General features: G+C 40.1%; 1 protein-coding gene across 4 annotated transcripts in view; it reads right to left on the bottom strand.

Annotated features, from left to right (window-relative positions):
- Positions 1–21,379, bottom strand: part of LOC135944397 (transcription factor SOX-5-like) — a 169,544-nt gene that overhangs the window by 123,681 nt on the left and 24,484 nt on the right. For 2 of the 4 annotated variants that reach the window (XM_065491293.1, XM_065491299.1), the window contains exon 3: positions 6,215–6,280. The exons of 1 other annotated variant lie outside the window; for it this stretch is intronic. The gene's annotated coding sequence lies outside the window, so the exon portion shown is untranslated. Of the gene's footprint in view, positions 1–6,214; positions 6,281–12,714; positions 12,890–21,379 lie in introns of those variants that run through there. One more of the 4 variants, XM_065491296.1, reaches the window with a different exon arrangement.

Genomic DNA, 21,379 nt, shown 5'->3' with positions numbered 1-21,379 from the left:
GCCGATTTAAATTTATTTTCTTTGAAATAATAAATAAAGGCAGCGCTTTCTGTGTGCGACCGAGGAGGAAGGAAATGTTCCGGCGCGCGCAAACCATTCAGCGCAATATTGTCCAAACAAATCACACAAAGTTGATTTTGCAGAATAAGTTTTCTGCCGCTTTTGACGACGATTCAATGCAAATACCGAGCTGTGTGGTGCGTGTGTATGCGTATGTTTATTCCCAGCCGAAAACAAACCCCCGGTTCGGCAAACGAGTATTTAAAAGTCCTTGGCTGCATTCACATCAAAGCGACGAATAAATGCCGCGTGCGCCTTCTAGGCATTTGTTCGCATCTCCCCAAATAAGAGAGAGCTTTGCTGCTGCTGGAGAACAAATTATTTGCTTTTCATAAAGCGACTTATTTCCCTCTAATCCTCGACTTCCAAACGCATTTTAATGGCAAATCAACATCCTTTAAGCCACCGAACACTCAAACAACAAGCTGGAAGGAAAGTTGTAAAAACATTCCTTATTACCTTAGATTCTGGTTCCACCGAACAAAACAAGCGATAACTAATTGCAACCTTCCAATAGAAGGAATAAGACTTTTTTGGCTTAACACGTAGATATCCGAGTTTCAGTATTTCCTCTCTTAAGAGCCAAACAATTCAATGAAAAAGAAGCCAATGTTATGTGGACTCGTTGAATGGGGCGCAAGAGAAGCATTCGAGCAAAATTTCTCTCTTCCTTCTCGGAAACGCAAAGGAAGAAAGGAAGTGTTTGATATCATATTATGTAACTTTCTTTCCGATTCATTGATTACTTTGTCTAAACATTGGCAATAAAGGCACGGGAGGTTTGCACAGTATTCTTCTTTTGAACAAAGTTATGCATGCATTCAAGAGGGAAGCAAAAGTTCGGCCTCTATATACAAGCTCTCTTTTATGCACGGCGTTCCCTCCACGAACACATTGCTCTCCTATCTGGAATTGCTGTTTGTTCAGTGGGTGAGGGTGCTTTTGAGAAACAAAGTTTGGTTTTCTTTATTTATACAAATAATGCCTTGCTGACACAAAGTGCTCACATAATAATGATTCCGACTATTTTTCCATACTGCCCTTCAGCCAAAAAAGAGAGTTCGAATTTTTTCCGTAATTTCCCTTTGACGTGTAGAGCAATACGCAACGTCAAATCAGCTCGGCGGCATACGAATTTCACTCGACTGAGAAAGATCAAAGGACGCATCCACCGCGGCATGCATTAAAATCACAAATGCCACTATTGTTTAAACACAGTTGATGATTATTTGCTTTTGCTTGCAACCCTCGCGTGCATGTGTGTTTGATTTACTGCGTGTGCCTGTACACAGAGGCAGACTAGACAATTGAGACCGCACAAAATTTACATTGTGTGTACAAAGTTCAGAGGCTGTTTTGTTGCCCTTCTTCTCCAGCAGCAAGTCTCGCTCGCACGCCACAGAAAAGACGGCTAGACGCAATAATAATAACGGAATGTGGAACACAAACGAAAATTTATACACATCCAACCTCTCTGCGCGCAGCACACCCAGCGTGCGTATTGCAGAAGGGGGCTTTTATTATACAAATAGCAGTGCGAGAGTGCGCCACATTTTCTGTGTGAATGTGAAGGCACATGAGATTTATTTGTCTGCTCTGGAGAGCGCTGTTTGTTTTCAGAAGCATTTTAATAGGGGCAAATAAAATTTTATTATCATCCTCTGAAGCTGTTGCTGCTGAGCAGAAAATATTAAAATCTGATTTTCTATCAAACCGCAATGATCTTTAGTAGTGAAGCGCATTATTAATTTATGGGTGAGTAAATCAAATTCTTAAATATACCACACCTATTTAAAAACCAGAATTGTTTAAGATATTGAGTGTAAGTGGATTAATTTTCATCACCCAATTAAAATGGGGCGACTGCCACTTCAATAAAAAATGATTATGACAACTGGGTGAGCAGATTCGGAGCTCACACTGATTAATAGATTGGAGATTTAAATCGGAAACAACTGCACTATTCCCTGCAGTTGTAAACCACGATCGGCTGTGCTGCGTGCGTGTGCCGTTGCACAGTTCCCTCTGCTTTCTTCCACACGCTGAACACAAACTGGACACTTCTCTCTCACTTTACTTTTTTTAATATCCTCTCTCGACGAAAAGATTCTCCGTTCCTTTTCGTCCGTCCTTACATAGTATTTGCTGGTGTGTAATATCAGCGCTCATACACTACTTTTTATATATTTTTTGTATATATCGCCAGCGTAAAAACAAGCTTGTCTGCTGGCATGAAGAGTGGACGTTATTTTTTAAAAGTTGATATGGTCATGCATGCGTTGTGTGTGCTGGGAATTTCATCATTGGAGGATGTACTTGAAATTTTATGCGTGTTTTATATGAGTCAGTATAAAACAGCGTGCGTGGTGCAGGGAAGCGCTCGCCGACGTTGTACTTGACAAAAGAGAACAATTTGGCGGTCCGTTTTAATTTGTCAGTCAGTCGCCGGCTCCTTTTGCTCCGTCGAGCCATAAAAAATTCGACGGCCACTCTTTATTATGCTAAAATTTGTGGCGAACGTGAGGAAATTTGCGTATTTGTTACCGAGACTTGTTCACTTATACCAAGCTTGTTTATTCCGCGAAATGGTGGCTGGAGATTTTTGTACTTTGTTAAATTTGCAGAGGAGAATGTTGTTTTATTATGTGTCGCTGGAGGGGTTGACAGCTGAATGGAATATCTAATTACGAGTTATTTTTACTGCTGCATATTCTTTTGTTTTAAGTGATTCGCTAGAACAATAGAAGACATGTATGCCTTTTGTCGTCGTTTCATGCATGTGAATTCCGAGGAAATTTCTCTAAATTACTGCAAAATTATGCTAGGATTTTTCATCTACAATTTAAATCCTTGACGAATACACAATAATCTTGATTTTAACGAGAAATATTTCTGTCCCGCCACTGAAATGGATTCCTTTGTTTCGAGCGTCAAACTTGTCCACGGTTGTTTGGAAATTTACTTAAAACCTTTGAAGTCTCCAGCAGGGCTAATTAGCAGAAAGCAGATAAATTGAGTGCAAACAATGAATTCCTGCTTTCCTGCTTCTCGAAGGGAAGTGCATGTGCGCACCCTTTTGCCCTCATCAACAGACGTTTACTTTGTTCGCATCAAAGGAATTACGGAAGAAGAAAAGCATCGGCGTGTGATGCAATGCACCTCTCTTCCTCATTTTCCTCGAGGCCGGCGTAATAATGTGTGCTGAAGAATAAACGAGGAGGTTCTTCGAGACCACTCTCGGATGCTGCGCTATACCGTGAGTTTTATCAGCCGGCAAAAAGTCGTTCGCTGGCCTGGCGTGTTCCTACTTTTATCAGAAAGTTTCTTTTGATGCTATTTACCTTGCTTCCCAGAGAATTTTGTTTGTCTTACATTATTCCTAAAACAAACAGAGACCTCTCATTCGCTTTTAAACTGCCAACTTCGTTTGTAAGGGAAGTGAGTGGAAACACAGGGGGGATATTGAATTAAATTTGAATTTATTCCATGTCATATAACATAAACCAAATGCATGCTGAAAGACTTCAAAACATTAGTAAAAGGTGCTTTCGATAAATATTTCCTGCATTAGACTTTTTGCGCGTACCCCGCCTACCTTGCACCAACGCCGCTGCTGTACATATATGTACTTGGTGGCAAATCTTTTCACACTTGTAATGAACATTCAAATCCATTCAGGCGGTGCGTATTGCATGAAACTTTCAACGCACCTTGCTGCAGCACCGACGCCATTGAACACCGCGAAATGAGATTTGTTTGTTATTCAAATTAGAAATATCGCGTGTTTAATTGGGGTAAAATCCAGCACACGTATATTTATCTAGAAAACACCCCCGCCGTGTCGTTTATAAGAGGCATGCATTCAAAAAGGTATATATGCAAAATGCAAATCAAACAAAACTATAAAAAATAGTCACCGCTATAAAAAACCTGCAATTCAATTAATTTCCTCGATTCAACGCTTGATTGAGGTTTGTAATTAAATGGGACTCAAAGGTTTGTGATCAAGATTTTCAATTTTAATTAAAAATAGCAAATAGTGTCAAGAATCCACATAAAATTTTCTATAAAGCAGCAACCCAAATCAACGACTATTGACATACACTGGATTAAATAAAATGGCCACAGAAAGGCTGTAAAAATGACATCCCTAAGGTATATATAGCTTTCAGACAACAAATAATACCATTTCAAAACAAGGCTATTGCCATTTTTACGACGAAACTGAAACCATTTTTTTTACACGAATACTCAATTACTTTTTATTTTCTCTGCAGATAATATATAAGTGTATTTTTTATTTTATTTTGTAGGCTATAACGAATGTGCCAATCATCACAATGCTTGTATTCTCAAAGTGGAAGAAAGCGTTCCCTTTCCTTAATTTGAGAATCTACTAAGCTTGCACAAAGGAGGCGAAAAGAAGGAAAGCAAGCGGTAGATTAATAATTCAAGTCATTAACTCCAGTGCAGCTCAGCTCGACAAGGAGGAATAATGTTCCAATGGCGTTGGCACAAAGCGTTCGCTTTTCCGCTAAACCCTCGTTTTCGCAAAGCAGTCGCGTGTTTCACAAGGTCTCGTATTTTTCTCACTCCACGCCGTCTCTGAGTGCGCGCCACCCAATTTCAGAATCTCGCCATTATTTCTCCAGTCAACCCGCACGGCTATGCAAAATCCGCGCCTTTGTATTTCAAGTGCGAACAATCGTGCAAATTAAAAGGCTCGTCTGTTCTGCTGTGCCTGTGTTACAAAGGCAGCGTAATCTTAATTAAAAAAGTCTGCACGGCGTCAGAAATCGACTGCACAAATGACTTCAGAAGTGTCGCAAAATCACGCTTCATCAAATCTTATAATTATGATATTCCAGCATTATTCAATTTTCTGTTTTCTATTTTAGGTTTTCTTATAGCTACGGTGATATTTATTATGTGTTGAAAATTGATTCTTATTCGGGATGCTTCCATTAAAAATTGAAATTCAGACACCATTCACCTAAAATCCTCGTTTCGAAATAAAAAATGTACTTTTTTTGAATTGCAACTAGATTTTGACTTGGAAAGTTCATCTTTATTTCCATGTTAGTGCACGGCAAATATTTCATCCGGCGCATTCAGAGAAGTTTCAACAAGCCAGTCTGCAAAACTGTCGTCTCTTTGGTGCATACGACATACTCTCCTTGTTAGTGACATTACTTCTGCTCCACAAAGTCTGGCGAGCTGCTGTCGTCCAACTGCACTTTGAAATGAGTCTAGCTCATTCTCCCTTTGTGCTTGAAGAATTTGTAATACAAATGCAGCACAGTGTTCAACTATTTAGAGCGGGCGACGGTTGCATGTGCACGATGACACACACGGGTTACACAAAAGTACACAAAGCTCGGATTAAAGCAGCAGCGGAAATGCAAGCGGTAATAATGAGACAGGCTGGCTAGCCGGGAAAACGCTTTGTATTTGTAATTATTCAAGAGCCTCAAAAAATAAACAAGCAAGCCGTGCTTGGCAGTGTCACAGTTGTGGGTCGCCGCGCGTTTATCACTCATCGAGAGGAAAAAGTATGCGTCAGCAACCCCTTGTTCACGCGAAAGGGTGACATTTTTTCACTCTGGAGTATTGTCGCGCACACTCGGTTTTTTCGCGTTTCTTTCTCTCGCGCTTCACGTGGCATTGTTGGAGGTAACAATGCGCTTGTGTACACAAGTGGTTGCTTCTGAGGACGCGATGAGCAAACATTGTTTGTCCAAGCTAAACCGCAGTGACAAAGAGCCCCGTTCATGCTCCTGTGCCATCACATTTTCGTTTTCTTAAGGGGCGATTTTTTGTGCCCGCAGATTTTGCTGTAATTGGTACGAGTTATGCGAGTGTGCGAAATCGAGTAGTAAACAGCAAACGGCACTTGCTGCTGGCGCGATAAGAATTTAGCAAAGTGAGCATTATTTTTAATGGCAAACGACTCGCAAGGAAATTTTCATGTGGGTCACAAGAGAGACGCAAAGAGTGTCTGCTGCGCAATTGGTCCATCTATCTAAATTTAGCAAGCGAATAGCGGATGCGAGAGCCGGTAGTGATAAATTTCTAGCCAACTTTTTCTCAAATTATAACCTTTCAATGCCTGATGCATAAAAACGAAATTTCACAAAATCTTTTGAACACTCACCAGTCAAAATTACGACATCCCTCTCTGTCAGTCACGATTCCCAATAAAATGCTCTAGATCACATACCTGAAACAGAAATTACAAACATGAACAGGGCATTTTCTTTCAGACAATGCACGTACACAAACGAAGAAAAAACTTGATTGTCATTGGCCAAGGTATTTACAAGTGTGCATTCGTCACGATGACAAAGGAATTGCGTATAAGCAAGTGTGCGCGTCTATTGGATGGGTACAAAACGCACATAACACATGTAGCACTGCAAACATTTTGCTGCAGCAGCGGATAATAGAGTCTCAGACAACCAAAAGGGCTAGGCAGCAGCAGAAGGTAAACTGTATTCTTTTGGCACAATCGAAAAGTGTGCTCGCTCACAGAGATGCACATTGTATACACGCACCAACTTCCAGTAGCAGCTAGAGGATGAAAAAGCAAAAAGCAAACCAAACATCTCATGAGGCAAAAGAAAGACAAGCACACTCTCTCACGCAGGAAGGGACTGTGCGCGCCTTTATGAATGCGGAAGATATGCATGCTATGCTACGTTAGGGTTGTGAAAAATAGTAACTCAACTACTTTTATATTTACTCTGCAATGTGGGTAAAATATTAAAAAAACAAAGTAACGCGTCGATAGCATAATTTATGATAATCTTTTCAATGTACGATATTTTAAGCAGGAAAATACTTTTTCCTGTTTAAAACCAGTCTTTTGTGTGCTGCAACTCTAAATGCTACTATGCGGTTATCTTAAAAAATAAATATGCCAGACCAGTTATGATGCATGATTTTTTAAAAACCATATATTTCAACGGTCTTGTTTTAAGACACATTTGAATTTTTAAAACAAACTTGTAACACAGTCGGACACAAATCTACAATAAACTTTGCTACAACACAAACTCTCAAAATTGTTATATTTATTTTGTCCTAAACACAAGTTACAAATTTAAATTTCCAAACCAAATGTAAATATTTTTCACGTCCCTAGAGAGAGCTGGCTGTTTTACATTAGATAATAATGGCGAAATGCGCGCGTTGTGCCGCCGCGGAGAGGGTGACGATACCAATCTTTGTGTTGGCCCCCTTTGTTGCGAAAGCAAAAAGGTTGCGCAACAATAAACACGACGCAACAAAGGGCGGAAAGCAAAAAGGAGACACACGTGCATAAGTAAGAACCCCGGCAGCGAGAGGACCAGTTTGTGAAATTTTCGTGCCGACTGGAATTTTTTACGACCTCAAAAGTGGTTTAAATTTTATAGGGCAAGGGTATTAATGAAATAAAGCTGCTCGGGCCGCCGCATTTTTTCCATACGCACCGAGAGAAAAGATTATTTTTCTACAATTGAAGAGACACATTCGCACTCGCTTGAGGATGGGAACAATCCAATTAGCAGGCTTGCAACTGGCTCGATGACTGACTGTTGATCACCCCGCGCGTTCACTACAATGGGAGAGTTCAATGGCGGACAATGCGCATTTTTTGCATGCCCGTAATTAAATTTTACAAGCTCGCAATGCTAATTTCGACTACTGGCGCGAGATATTACTGTCTCAACCGTTAGCATATTTGTCTTATACTGGGAGTCGGACTTCAATCGAACTATTTCTATTTATTTTAGTTGTTTCTTCTCATCTAGGTCAACATTTCATTGTTTAAAAAAGGGTGGCTAGAATCCCAGACGTTCTAAGGAAGTGGATTTTTTGAAAATAAACGTGTCGGACATAGCTCATAAAAACGTTTTTGTTAGTGTTTTGAATTATTAAAAAATAGATTACATCAAAAGTATTAATTTGTCAAAAAACAAGCATGAGAGAAATTTGTCGTGCAAGTCTGGTAGAAAATCAATATGTAGTGTAAAGCTTTATAGACTATATTTTAATTAAAAATAAAATTTTATTTAAGATGTATTAGTGTATATAGTGGAACGCCTACAGCATATTAACATATTTATTAACTAAGAATTCATCACAATCCTCTAAAAGGTATTGTTATTTTTTAGCAATTATCTTATTCATAGAGTAATTTCAAATTTGGAATTTAATTAAACGATACACTGAAATAGATCTCACTACTTTAAGCTACATTTCTAGAAAAAAATTAAACCACCAAGGCAAAATGGCACGCATCACCTCTCCAATCCAGATAAGAAACTGCTGCTGAATCTCGGCGGCATTGTCAGTGCGAACACGTTGCATTTAGCGCGGTTTATAATACCGTTTGTGGTAGTAAATCAGTCTGATAACAATCACACAATTGTCGAAGTTGCGTGTCCGTCGGCTCATGAATATACCACTTGTGCATGAAATGATTTTACTGCCAAGTATGTCTGTCTTTTTGAATTATTATGTATTGGCCTGAGATTAACACCTGCCTAGGAGGCAATTAAAAAGTTAATATTCCCATTAGCCGCATGAAATTATAATAATCGATTATTTATTGGTTTCCCTTGTCTCCACGTGGCTGTAAATCACTGCTTTTTAAGATTGAAGTCAAATATTGACAACCCTTTTCTCATCTGCTTGTATGAGATATTTTATGGTTTCATTTGTCAAATCACATCATACGTTTGCTGCTTGCATCACCTGCCGTGAAACATAATTTTTTCTTTGTTACGTTTTAAATTCGTTTTTCGGCATGCTATAAAATTTTAAAAATAAAATGCTGATTTTTAGTGAGCTGTGCAATAAAACTTTGTGGCCGTGCTCAAATGAGAAGAAATTTGGCCATCTGATGGGATTAATTAAGCACGTGAAATGGTCAGCGTGCGATTTTGCCCGGTTCAAAACGAGTTGCTTAGCGTTTCCCTCCGCTCGTTTTGTGACACATATCATAATCACAAAATTTCGCTACATTTAATCCTTTTAAGTTCAGACAGGCAGGCAGACTTTTGCAAGTCTCATTTGCATGCTCGCAGCTGCCATTCTTGGCGCGAGAACACAATCCCAATCGAATCACGGCTGGCAAGAGACAATGAGTGGACAAAAGGAAAAGCATGCGGAGACGTTTTGCATGCGGAAAACGCATGCAGCAGCAGCTGTTGTTTATTATACAATGCGAGCTTTTTTATCTGCGCAAACTCTTTTTTGCCGGCAAGACGTTATTCGGCACAATGCTTGGCCGTGGAAGTGTAATAAAATGAAATCCACGCCGCGCCGCGCGTCCGCCTTGAGCAGCGACAATGCATTCCGCGCGCATTAAATGCAATGAGCAGGAATGATAATATTAAGCATTATAGCAGTGAGATTACGGGCCGGCAGCACAGAAGAAATCATATTTATAATGGCATGAAACGTGTTTAATACCTTGATCCCTCTCTCTCTCGCACTCTTTCGCTGCCTTCTATTTGTGCATTTTCCTTGTTGATTAATGAGGCAGCACGGATAAAAGTCGGTGGCAAAAATGGAACAAAAATACTTTCAATACGAATAATAAATGCATGAATATGAAATTGAAATGCTCTGCTCTTCTCTTGTGCATTATTGAGAGGAGCTGCTGAATGAAACGCTGATGATCATATCTCTTTTTTCCTCTGCTCTCGAAAGCAAAACCTGTTGTGTTCGATTATTATTATCAGCGGGCTGCACGGCCGCAAGAGCAGCGCTCGGTGCTACACGTATTTATGCAGATTAACGTTCCACCGGTGAGAGATGCACACACACACACACACACACACACACACACACACACACACACACACACACACACACACACACACACACACACACACACACACACACACACACACACACACACACACACACACACACACACACACACACACACACACACACACACACACACACACACACACACACACACACACACACACACACACACACACACACACACACACACACACACACACACACACACACACACACACACACACACACACACACACACACACACACACACACACACACACACACACATTATGCCCGCGCGATGTCCACTCACTCAGCGCACTCGAATGCATAACGGCAGTTTTGTGTGTGGCAATACCTGCCGCGCGCACGCGAAAAATGTGTGTACAAAGTACCCTAATGCATCGGCCGGTAATGAGACTGCACTTTGCATAATTGTGCCCGGCACAAAGGGAACATGAAATTTTAAGGCAGCTGCACAATTACCCGCGCGCGCAATATGAGAGATTCATTTGAATCGCAGAACGGAGCATTCTTGCGAAACGTTTAGGCCCGTTTTGGAGCCGACTTTTAAATGACGCGGGCTGAAAAAGGGTCGATAATTTGGCACTCTTAAATCTCTAGTATACACGCTCAAGTTATGCAACCCACGCGACACTCACGCATGCCAATTGCCTAATTAAAAGGCTGCTGATCTGGGCACGAAGCCTTGTGCTATTATAAAATGGTTTCACGCTTTCGGAGCAAACAAATTTTCCGGTGCGAAAATTATTTGTCAAAATGAGCCGCAATCTTGATGGGCAGCGACTGGAAAACACGAGTTCGCTGCGATAACGATCGCGTTTAATATTGTAATAACGGTTGGTGCTTATTATGCATAAACACCGTCTGTGTGTACGTATGAAAATGCGTTTGTCCTGTTTGTACAGAGAGATAATCCAGTATAGCGAACAATACCAAGCTGCTGCTTTATTGTCCGTGTCCTTGCGCGGTTTTTTTCACCACGAGTGGGCGTCCGCGACTCGCAATGGAGTTTTACAAAGCGTGATTTTCCATTCTGCTCGAACAATATACACTCGCGAAAAGCAATAATTCACGCCGCTTTATTTTTAATGAGCCGATCAGATAATAAATCAATTAACACGTCCGATCTCTATCCGACATTAATGAGTATGTGTGCATTGAAAAGTTGTTGCTCTCTTTGCAGATACTGCACACTTAAGCAATACTATCAGGCGGCAAAGCATGCGGCTGCCGACGAGTTTTGAAGTTTAATTGCAGTGTAAATGATGACCGTGATTGAAGTTGATAAATGGAAATGCGCATTTATTATCCTGCATTCCTCGGCTTGTCCAGAGTCTTGCAACTTCCGTTTGTCGGAACGGTTTGCCTTAGTTTAGACTGCATGAGGTTGTAAATAATCTCATGTAGCGATACAATTTTAAAATTTAACATACCTATACATACAGAGTAAAAAAAAAATATTCGAGAGCTAGCAAAGCCAGAACACTCATTAAGCGAAATTAGTAATGCGGCAACTGTTTGAACTACATCACTTTCCACAACTGGATTTGCTCGAGTGGACTGCAGCTTTATTTATTTGTTTCTGAGAGCTTATTCAAATTACAAGTGCGCAATTGTGCGGTAAATAAATCTTGTCCGAGCCATTTGGAGTGCTCTTTGGCTAATTTGTGCTCCCGCACATAAATTATTGCGCCGGGCAGGCATCGAAGCTGAATACAGTTTCATTATTGTGGCGGACAGTTGAATGGAAAACACCTTCGTGTGACATTTTCCAACGTCTCTGTCTTCTCTGCCAGTAGGTCATCAGCTTGCGAGCGGCAAAAGCAGCCTTTAAAGGCCGCCTTCAGATTCAAATGAGCATGCAAATAGAGTTCTGGCTGGTGCCACTTAACACAATGGTCATCAGGATAAAGTGCTACTGTATTGTTTGACCCCTGACAATGATCTCGCACAATACACAATGGTCCAGCACAGCGATCCTTTTATTTTCAGCAGCATCTCTCTCCTTTTAATGTAAATGCTGCCGCCGCCGCCGTTAAAAGCTGCCGAGATGGGGTTTTATGAACAAAAGCTTTTAGCTGATTGTCCACGCAGTCTTATCTTCCTTTATTCAAATCGACTGCTGCTTGCTGTTCTTCTTTTGTACTCTTTGCACTCTGCTCTTTCTTTCTTTTTCTCTCGTGAAATTATGTATGGATGCTGCGGCGGCTGACTGGACCGACTTTGCGTGCTGTTCAAGTAATGAACACATTAACCGAAAAAGTGTAATGTCTGAAAGATATGACGATGCTGCTGGTGGTCCGGCTAAAGTCTCTCGGGCCTCTCCTCTTTTTGGAGGCAAATTAATATTTTATTAGCATGACAGCAATCATCATAAAATTAGGAGAGATATCTGCATCCTTTTGGCTCTGTCCCTCTTTTAAGAGCTGTCTGTTTATTAGAATAATTATATTTCTTGCATTTATTTAAGCATGTCAAACGCAGAGAAAGAGAGAGAGAGATCGTTCCTGTGCCACCTACTTTGATCGAGCTTCTGCGACTGAAAAATGTTAAACTAGAAAATATCTTTATTAAAATATATTGTATATTTTGGGCTATTTCCTTTTAAGTTTTGGTGTTCATATATATTTCTACTTCAGGTGAATGTGTTTAATTTATGCAATTTCAAGGATTGGAAAATAATAGCACGGCTATGTAGAAGTAAAAAAGTTGTAAATTATTTTACTGAATTATGTTAAATTCTAAATCTAAAAAGCAATAAATGTAGAGAGCAAAGTATCATCAATCCACATCTGGTCTGGCGGAAAAGCACTGCCACGTTTTACATACCTCTGCGAAAACCTGCTGGCGACGCAAAACAATCGCGATTTCGCCGAAATCACTCATCTGCATCGAGACAGAGCAGCGAATCCGATCAGACTGGTGCAGAGCATTTCGCGAGCAAACGAACGAGACAGATTGGCGAGAGCAGTATTTCAGCCTCGGCGCAGCAGGCACGTTGCAACACGACGATCCAAGCCGACTTTGGAGATGGTGTTAAGTGCCGGGATACATCTCGTTGTCCTTCGACAAAGAGTGAGGCGCGCGCGATGGACGGACAATATCAGGTGACCACGGCGCCTGAATTATACCACGAGTATTGATTGTTAACAGTCACCGTAATGCAGGTGTAAATTTAATTAGAGCCGCACAAAAGACTGCTCGCTACTGCGAGACAAACAACGTGTGAGGCGCAATTAGCTAAATGGAACAGCGGGCCTGTTCGTGTGGAAATCGGAGAAACAATGTTGGAGTTGATATAGTTTCAAAGACAAGGAAAACAACATTCAGGAAGTTAGGCACAATATATTATCCTTTAGAATAAAATTATCAAAGCAGAAAATGCCTCTAGGGCTTTAGTGCAATGCTATAATTTTAACAAAAATATTTGTTTCAAAGATCGGAGTAAGAAACAGCTATCAGAAGTTTATTGTTAACTGCAGGCTTTTATTTGCTTCAAAGCTCTTCTGGGTTTACTCTAAATGAAAAATAGAAAAGAAGTATAGTATGTGACACAAGAAATTGAGCAATTATTTTCAAACGAATTAAAGTACGTATTAATTTTGTATGCTGCGAGAAGGTATGGAGTTAAGTTACTTTCCTGTACAAATAGTTTTTACAAACTTAAGATTCCTTAGCAATAGGGCAGTCCACTTTTAAAGCAATAATTTAAATTTCAAGTCGCTAATGTATACCTTGATTTTGTACTTATTCAATGAAATTAACCCTCTAAAATATTTGCTATTCACCGTACCGAAAATTTAATCTCGGTGACGCAACCACTTTCTCACTCTCCCTATTCGGCCTTGGCTTTAATTGTTGCCAGTGTGTCTCGACACTGCTCGTTTCTCCAGTTCATTTGACGTTTTTCCGCACTCCTCCCAAGCAGCACAGAGTGCATGAAATAATACCACACAACAGCAGAATGCACACCGTCTCGGGTATCAATGTCAGCACTTAAATCACGCGGAATTAAATTAATTACACGGGAGCTGCAAGCTGAAATTTCACATACGCGCGGTGCAGCGCACAATGATGGCCGGGCAAGCATTGCTTAAGACAATAATAAATATCGTTATTACCCGGCGCGCGGAGACCGATTGCCGGCAGCAGCGGTGGAGTGCGTTTTATAATAATCCCAGTCGGCTACTGAATTGACTCCTTCGGCCATAAAGAATCGCGAGTGGTGCGAGGCGTGCAATAAATATAAAATAATTCGTATACACCCGAGTGTGAGTGTGTATGTGCATGTGGGAGTGCAGGCGAAGCCACTTTTTGCTCCAGATAAAAAATGATAAATGGCCCTGGCAAAAAGGGCCTCAGCGTCCACAGGATAAATAATCACCGCATTTCCTGGGCTTTTCTTTCTTGTACTTTTTTCACTCATTCCATACAGAGGAGTGTTGTACGTGCCTTTCAATGGAATATAATATATAAATAAATGTGTCGCCCTCCTCATTCTTTTTTATCTCGCGCGTCCCTTTCTGAACACAAAAATAAGCGTTTTTTGCTCCACCGCGCTGCATAATAACATATTATTATTAAGAGCTGTAGACTACTGTTTGTGCACCGATCCTCCTTTGGTGCGTGCTTTTTCTGTCGTCAGCATTATTTCCCTCACAATCACACGTGGGAAACATTCTATTTAAATGGGACGCATTATTACTCGAGCGCGATTGTCAGCGGTCTGATTCGCGATTGATGTGCATTTAGTGGACCGTTGTTTGATTGTTTGTTTGTGCGTGCGTGCGTTTTCAAGAGGTCTGATCAGCTTGACAAGTATTCTGCCACTGAACAAAGCGCTCTATTTATTTAATTTAAGAAATACGCGCAAGCTAGAATATTTGTGAAATGAAGAACGTTTGCAAATATACTGATTTTAAATACAATAGATGAGTTGACCTTATTTTAGAGATTTATTTTTTTTAATTTTCCAAGTTCCACCAAACAAATTTAATTCGTAAATAAAGAATTTAAATACTTGCCGTGTTACAATAAAATGGTGATTTAGATTTATTATTTAGATCAATCGATTCCAAATATTATTAAAAAAAATGTCGAATACTAATAAAATTATGAATTAAAGATATTTTATGGTCTTTGCTTGTTAACTGCGACAAGTGTCAACTCTAGTAAAAACTCGTGCTTTGGAAAGGTTTCAATCTTAATATTTCAAGCTTCCGACTCCAACTACAATATAATATTTTTGTATTCTGTTAAGCGTGAGTAGCTATAGTTTGTCACCAGTCGTGCGACCTAGCGTATGGTGAGTTTGCAGGAGCAGACGCGGGGAAGACAGGCAGTCTAATAACTTCACCAATTCATTCCCCTCCAGTCTCTATCACTTGCTCGCCGGCTGACTTGGCTGATATTAATGATCTTCTGTCAAGACCTGGCGATGGCTAAGCAGCCTTTGTCTCGCCTATTATTTCTCTATTTTTTACTCGTCAGCTCAGGTATCACAGTCGCTTGCGCCCCGCAGGCGCTTTCTTTTCTTGCTCGTCTCCAGATGCGCGCTTTGTTGTCCATTATTTACTTTATTAATTTTTCTTCTCCAAAAAAGAAGTTAATAAACTACATTGTCATGATTGTGCATAAAAACGGTCCTAAATTAGTGCGCTCATGAATTTTAGATGCACAACAGCGCGCACCGTGGGCTTTGTACTGCGTGAAGAAAGGGTTGCCTGCTGTTTGCTGCTGCAGCTCGCGCACAGAAGAAAAATGATGCTTTAATGATTGACAGACGGGCAGTTGGAAATTACTTAACGAAATAAACAAGCCTTAGTGAATTGCCAGTTTCATGGTGCTCCTTGGTACGGAATTTTTGAGAAATTCTATTAATGAGAAAAGAGCGCTGATTTTAATTTTAACATGAACTAATAAATGAGGATAGAGGAGAGAAATCGTTGTGATAATTTTGCACTTTCGACATAAATTATTATCAATTCAGAAATCAAGTTGGTTGCAATTGAAGTCGAACTAGAACGAATTCAATCTTTATAGCTTTTCTTTGTTGCTAAATTCAATTCAGCTATAATATTAATGTAACGTTTTCAGTTTCAAAAAACCCTGTAACATTTTAATGAACTTGTGCCACATTTTTTCCATTTCTCACACTTTCCACCAGTCCAATTAGTTGAGCAATGCAAAAAACGGCATTCGTCACTGAAGGTTCGGCTCAAAAGCACAGTAGCAGAGTGTGTGTTTTCATTCGCGCGTTTCATTCCGAGAAGCCAATTTTCCTCTATTATAGGCAGCTCGGCAAACAGCACAATCTGCGGAATATAATGATCATTATTCGAGTCAACATCTCTGCTGAGGGCATTCAAAGAGAGGAAAGTCTTTGTGGAGTGTGATTGCGACGCGGTAATAATAATCCGGCCGGCCGAGAAATCAACCATATATTTCATGGCAGCTTCAAAGGAGTTGCAGCGCTTAATATTTTCAGAAGGCATATAATTTACATCATCAAGTACGAAAAGCGCAAGAATAGGAGTTAACGAAGAACAACTCTCGCGCGCTTATTATTATTGTATACACTTAAGGAGTCTGCGGCTACTAGAATACGTGTGTGAGTGTCACTGTACACTCGGCCGCCGCTGCTTTTTGCCATTATTAATACTTTAGCCGCGCGCTAACAATCAAGGTCCCCTTCTTACGCATTGTCTGCCTGGGCGAGTTATATCGGCTGCTGGTTGCTTGCCTTTGCCGCGCCAAGGCCGACCCCTTAATTGATGCTCATCGTTAAATTTTAACAAAATAAAGTGCGAAATTTATTATTCGACGGCTGTCCGCATTAAATAACCCCCACGTGACCTGCCCAGCCTGCATTGCAGCTCCTCAAGAGTAACGTTGGAATTGCTCACCGACGTAATATGTTCTTACTGTATAGTAAGCCGAAAGTTGCCATTTAATTTACAAATTATTGGGCAGCAAACGGCAAAAGCTCTCAGGTTGGAATTCTTGCAAAATGCGTAAGACCTTCGATCGATGTGTTCTAAATATTATGCTTTTAATGAGGATGCTGTCATAATTTGTACCGCTGCTACGAAGCGCATGGAGTTGTGTTGTGCAGCGGTGCATCCACAGCATTATGAGTTATGCAACACGCTGCGCCTAGATGTAGAGATTGTTGCGCACTACCTTCCCCTACCATTGCTCTTAAGTTCTACATACTGCTTAATTAAATCAGAAACTATAGCGGAATGGAGATAAACTTTAAATTTTATTCCTGGTGGAAATGATAAAGTAGACGAAAAGTTCGTGTGAATATGCGGTGAGGGTTTTTAAAAAGGAAAATAATTAATTAGTACAATACGGATATTTTATGTACAAGTTTGTTTCAACTTAACTGTCTCTTGAACTATAATTTATTTTACGGTGGTTTCAGTCTATTTCAGTTGAAATGATTGTGAAATTGGCAACTTTTAATTAGTTAAAGATATTAAAAAATGAAATCCATCCCAGTTTTGTAAGTTATTCGGATGCTGGTGACTCTCAGATAGGTGCGTAAAAAATACGTAGAAAGATACATTTTACGCTGACACTAAAAAATTATTGACAGCTCAAGTATTCAAAAAATATTACGTCTTAGTACAGTTGAAACGCTTATGGTTCAATAAAATTTATTTGATAAAACTCTAAATCCTCAACATTAAAACTGCTTCACATTTTAGCTTTTTAAATTTTTAAAAACCTAAAATGCTATAAATAACGACAAAATTGAATAAGTTCGAACGATTTATTATCAATTTCCACTTGCTTTTGCCAAGCAAAATCTCAAACCCGCATCAATTTAAAATCTCATTCCGCGTAGCGATAAAATCAAGCCGGTGCTGAGCATATAAAATCGCAAAAATAACGGACTGCTTTGCAGCAGTGGTTGCGTAGGATAATAATAAAATGTCCATCGAGTGACGTCCAGCTAGCTGCAGACGAGAAAGAAAAGGCTTGGCTGCTTCTTTTCTTCTCGCGAGATGCGTGCATTTTCTCTCTTTATGAATTCTTCCTTCCTTGATCGCAGCCAAAGGCCATCTCGCATGCAGCTGAAGTGCTGTATTTCTGAATAACAGCACATCCAGCGCGCCGAGTTATAATAATATTCTAATGTGGTCATCTGACTACAGCTGACTCACAAAGTCAACGGATGCAAGAAAATAATGCTAATGCAAGACAACAACTGTCCCGTGCGCTCGACGTGAAATAAATGCATTATAGGTCGACAAGTTTTCTCGCCACTCGGCCACTCCATTGTTCTCTTCAAAGCTCATCTCTGATCTAATCCCACCTTAAGTCAGCGTGGACGTGAAATATATGAATTATGAAATATCTGATTTCGAAACTCTTCATTTCAATGTGGTGCCTCGTGAGCGAACACTATAAATTTTAAAATTAAATTAAGATCGTGCCATTAAAATTAAAATGAGATTTATACAATAGCCAGTTCATTGGATGGTGGTATAATCTTTTACAACCAGAAAGTAAAAAAAGTAAATTGGGGTCCAACACACACTCGAACTGTCTGCTTTCTAGGAAATGGAGATAATCAACGATGATTCGCTTCTGGTCATGCAAGACAGGTGGGATCGAACAAAGTAAATAATAATCTCTCACACGGCAAAAAGAGAAAAACGCTAGTCTCTCTCTTTGAAGTTTCGCAGAGCTATTTTAGCGTATCGTGGGATTTCATCGGCTTCAGTCTGCAAAAAAGAGGAGAAGCGAGAAATATCAATCAAAAAACGCAACCAGGCAACACCAGTGGCACCGAAAATTGCGTGCAGCAGTCCAAATTATCACAACGAGCTCTCATGGCATCTCTTTCTGCACGACTACCTTTTGCTTGCATGGGATCATTGTTTTAAGCTATTTTGTGTAATTGCTTGGAATACTTTAGTTTTAAACAAACAGCGTGCGAAATTCACCTTCAAACATGAAAATCCTTTGATGATAATCAGTTAAAAATAATTGGTGAACCTAACCAAAGTAAATTATAATTTTTTCAAAATGATTCAATTTTCTTGCTGAAAACATATGTTAAGAAAAACATAGAAATACACCTTACATTTAATATTCATGGCACTCTCCTGTTAATTGAAAACAAATCTGGCTGAGAATCTTATGACGTCCAAGTGTTAAAGCAACGACCTGGCTCTCAATGAAATATGTCGATTACGATGAGATATGGATAATTTTGCCGTGCGCTTAATTAAAGCCGCGCACACCACTCGAGCCTGATGCCACTCGTTTATTATTTATGACCGTTTGCAGGTTCGATTATTCTGCCACTCTTCTCTCGCGGTCGATCATCGATGACGTCACGCACAAACACCGTAATGGAAAAGAGTCGTCGTCTCAATTTGCAAGTCAAATGCGGGCCGTTTAGCGAAAAATCAAATTGGACAATTAACTAGAGCGCGCGGGGATGCGATATAAAATTAATTAGAACGTCTGCTTTTTTGTCAGCTCCTTGTGTATTTTCTCGGCGACATAAATTAACGCGGGGCAGCAGGCGTTGCTCATTAATAATGCAGAGAGGAAGGGAAGAGTGGTGGCAGATGAGATAAGGCGTTGAGAGATCTCTCGTGAATATGCACTCTACTATAATTGCGACACCTTTTCGTCGCCCACCCCGCGTCGCTGCTGCATTTTAATATAAATACGCGTGCAAATAAATAAAACGCGACGAGATATTTGCATGCAGCCGAGGAGAAAGAACACTCTCAGGGTCGTTTTTATATTTTCGCCTCTCTATCTGAATGAAAAAGTCGGCAGCGTGCGAGAGAGAGCGAAGAACTAATCCGAGTAATTTATTATGGAAATGTACCACGCCTTTGTATCATTGTGAGGAGAGCGAAAGAAAAGAGCAGCAGCCGATAGCGGACCAATAAATAAAATAAGAGGCAACTTTTTAAGAAGCCATCACGACGCTCATTTTTTCCCATAATAAAACACTTGGACGGCGCGGTAGCGAAATGTATAATCCTCCGCTCTTTTATTGTGAGACGAGCCACAAAACACAATATTTTAAATATTTATGTATAAATGCCGTGTGTGCCAGCACACGAAACAGCAAAGATAAGCGTTTTCCAGTCGGGATAAATTTAAATTCATAATACCACTTGGAAAACTTGAATTTTCGGACAAGATGAATTATCTGCGTTTTCGCAGCCGTGAAAGACGTTTTGTTCTTCCCTTGAAACTGCTTGTTTTCAATAGCTGTTGTCTGCCACCGCGCTGTATATGCCCACTTGCTCGCCGCGCGACGCAATCAGTAGTGAATATGCAGCTGAAAAGGCAGAATTATGTACGACACCCTCTGCACTTCTTTTAATTTACGTCTCCTGCATACTGTACAGAAGTGCGGATAATTCACACACACAACAGATTGCAGATAGCGCTGGGATGAATTTACTGTAGAGTTGAAACTTACTGGACGATGTTTTTGCAACTGAATTACTGGCATTTTAATTTGTGTAATTTCAGACAGCACAGGATGTAACTCCAGCAATCTTTGAATTCCCCCTTTAGTAATCTGAGTTGCATTAAAAAAATATTAAAGCAATGAAAGTATGATTTTCTAATGTGCTGTTTGTGACTTGCAGGATGTAGCAATTTGAGAAAATTTCAGGATTTTGAGAAAATATGATCATGCACGACTTCGTAATGGATAGCCAACCCCTCAGGCCTTATCATTACTTTATGCCTGCAAAACTAAATTTGGTCAATCAAAAAGAGGAGCAGAGAAGTTAAAGTATCCACACCACTTGCCCTCTCTGCTTCAAACAATAATTCAAAAGTCTCAAATTCCGTCGTTCATTTTATAGTTTTATCTTTCACATAGTAAAATTCTGCGTGTATCACCAAAATTCTGAAGGGAAAAATTCCATGTACATACTTCAATGAAGGCTGCAATGAAAAGGATTTTTTTGTAAAGTTCCATACGTGAAATATTAATTTTGAGAATTTAATTGAAAATCTTCATAATTTCGAAATCCCAAATAGGCGAGCAGTGCGTGAGAAACACAAATCTATCACTAATCCATCCGCACAATATGCCATAAGTCCGCAGTGTAACTTTCTATAATTGCTCAGCGTGTTTGTTTGTGTGTGTGTACTTGACTCGCGAGATGATTACGTTTCACGCACACAAAGCTACACACGGGACTGTTAATTCCACGCTGGCAGCGGAAAAGCGTCCGTCAAACAAGAACCAATTCCACCACGTACACACACAACACTCCGTTTCTTCGTCCTATTAACGAGTACTCGTGTCAATTCGCGGAACTTTTGCGCACACACAATTATTATTGTTGCTGATAATAGCGCGATGGCAAAAACGCTGCTGGCTATGACGGCCTTCTGCTCTGGAACTGAACGTACAGCTAGCTTATTTAGTTAGCTCTCGGTGTAATGTGGATTTCAGAGGTTTTCAATATTTGTTATTTTACTTCATCAG

Source organism: Cloeon dipterum, chromosome 4 (assembly GCF_949628265.1).
Source record: "Cloeon dipterum chromosome 4, ieCloDipt1.1, whole genome shotgun sequence".
In the NCBI taxonomy this organism is placed as follows: Eukaryota; Metazoa; Arthropoda; class Insecta; order Ephemeroptera; family Baetidae; genus Cloeon; species Cloeon dipterum.
Note: the sequence above shows the minus strand (reverse complement) of the source record. Positions and strands in the feature narration are given on the sequence as shown.